At 38.8% G+C, this 2,046-nt stretch overlaps 1 non-coding gene across 1 annotated transcript; it reads right to left on the bottom strand.

Annotated features, from left to right (window-relative positions):
- Positions 1-613: 613 nt before the first annotated feature.
- On the bottom strand, positions 614-720 carry LOC131156807 (small nucleolar RNA R71). Its single transcript, XR_009137079.1, has one exon. It is a non-coding gene; the product is annotated as a small nucleolar RNA R71 (small nucleolar RNA).
- Positions 721-2,046: the final 1,326 nt, after the last annotated feature.

Here is a 2,046-nt window from a genome sequence, read left to right as displayed (position 1 = left end):
ATTAGTGACGGTTCTCCCAAACCATCACTAATACCCTTAACTAAAGTTATTTTATATTTTTTAAATAAAAAAACTAGTAGTGACGGTTTGAAAACCGTCACTAATATCCTCTTATTAGTGACGGATCTCCCAATCCGTCACTAATACCCTTAACTTAATTTTTTTTAATATTTTTTTTAAAATAAAAACACTAGTAGTGAAGATTTCAAAACCGTCACTAATATACCATTATTAGTGACGGATATCCCAATCCGTCACTAATACCCTTAACTAAATTTTTTTTTATATATTTATAAATATTAGCAGTGACGGTTTGTTAATCGTCACTAATAAGTGACTTTTAATGACGAATTTAATCCGTCACTAATACCACTCGTCGCTAATATTTTCCCGAAAAAATTTTCGTGCGAAATATGTTTACCACGCAGTTTTTAGTGACAAAAGTATTAGTGACGGTTCTAAATCGTCACTAGTGGTTTAGTATTAGTAATGGCTACTAAAACCGTCACTAATGCTTATACTATTAGGGACGGTTCTGAAAAATGATGACTAATACAACACTATTAGTGATGGTTTTAAAACCGTTACTAATACTTTCGTCACTAAAAACCTAATTTTTTGTAGTGTAATAACTAGTTTCTTACAATTGGATGGAGAACAATTTTTTGAGACATGGGAGCACTTTAGGGACCTCCTGCGTAAATGCCCACACCACCAAGTCCCTATTTTTTTTACAATTAGTTGAGACCTTTTATAAAGGATTACCTGAGCATGATAGATCCATGGTTGATGCATCTTATGGAGGTATTTTCCTTACCAAGCACGAGAATGTGGCTTGGGCTTTCTTTGAGAACCTCACCGAGAATTCTTAGTAGCATGTTGTTACTGCTCGTAGACCATCCCAACCTTCCTCTTACCATCCTCAAGGAGTCTATGAGTTAACCACAAGCCATGACCTTGTGCCAACACTGCACACCATTGTGAAGAAACTAGATTAGTTCTTCTCCTTAGGACAACAACCTCAGCCTATGGCATGTGCAGAGGTGTGTGCCATCTGTTCCTATCCCTTACACACATGTTATAATTGCCCCCATGTGCTTCCTCTACCTTAGTTTATATAGAAGAGGTTAAGGCCGCCCATAATTGGTATGACATGCCGACTAATGATCCCTATTCTAACAAGTACAATCCTAGGTGGAGCAAGCATTCGAACTTCTCCTAGAGGTCACAAGCTTTGGGTTTTCAAGCTCAAAAACCACAACAATCACCTACTTCTCCACCATCTCACTCATTCCAAAACTCTTAAAATCCTCCTATATCTGCCCCTAGACAATAAGCATTTCAATCACAATATCTGCCTCTGCCCTAATACGATAGATCTTTTTAGGAGATGGTGTTGAAAACCCTAAAGGGCATTGAGGCTGATTGCCAAGTTGATCAGCATCTACTCCACTCTTACTCTCAATCTATTACTAAGCTAGAAGCCACCATGGGCCAACTAACTACCTCTTTGAGTAGGAGAGATGAGGGTAAATTACCAAGTCAGCCTCTAGTGAACCGTAACGGCCAATACAGAGTAGAATGTGAGCTGGTTGTTGGTCCTTTGATGTATAATGAGCAAGCCTAGGTTGTAAACATTGTTTAGAGTAGTAGGGAGGTAAACAATAGGGTTGGGGAAAGGTTAAGCCAAGGTAAGGGAAAGGAGAAGATCAGGGTAGAACCCGATGATGAACCATGTAATCCTCTTTCTCTTAATCCAGTAGTTAATACTGAGACACCTACCCCTTCCAATGATGGAGCACTTTCCCATTATATCCCTGTAGTGCCATTCCCTGCATCTCTTCATGCACCCTATAAATCTAAGAAGGAAACCAATGCTAGCTCCATCATGGACATATTTAGGCAAGTTAAGGTCAATATTCCTCTTTTAGATGTTATCAAGCAATTGTCTATGTGTGCCAAGTTCCTCAAGGACTTGTGCACATAAAAGAGAGAGTCAAGGGTGCACATAAAAAAATAAGTTAGGTTGGTCGAGCATGTGAGCTC

Source organism: Malania oleifera, chromosome 5, assembly GCF_029873635.1.
Source record: "Malania oleifera isolate guangnan ecotype guangnan chromosome 5, ASM2987363v1, whole genome shotgun sequence".
NCBI lineage: Eukaryota > Viridiplantae > Streptophyta > Magnoliopsida > Santalales > Ximeniaceae > Malania > Malania oleifera.
Note: the sequence above shows the minus strand (reverse complement) of the source record. Positions and strands in the feature narration are given on the sequence as shown.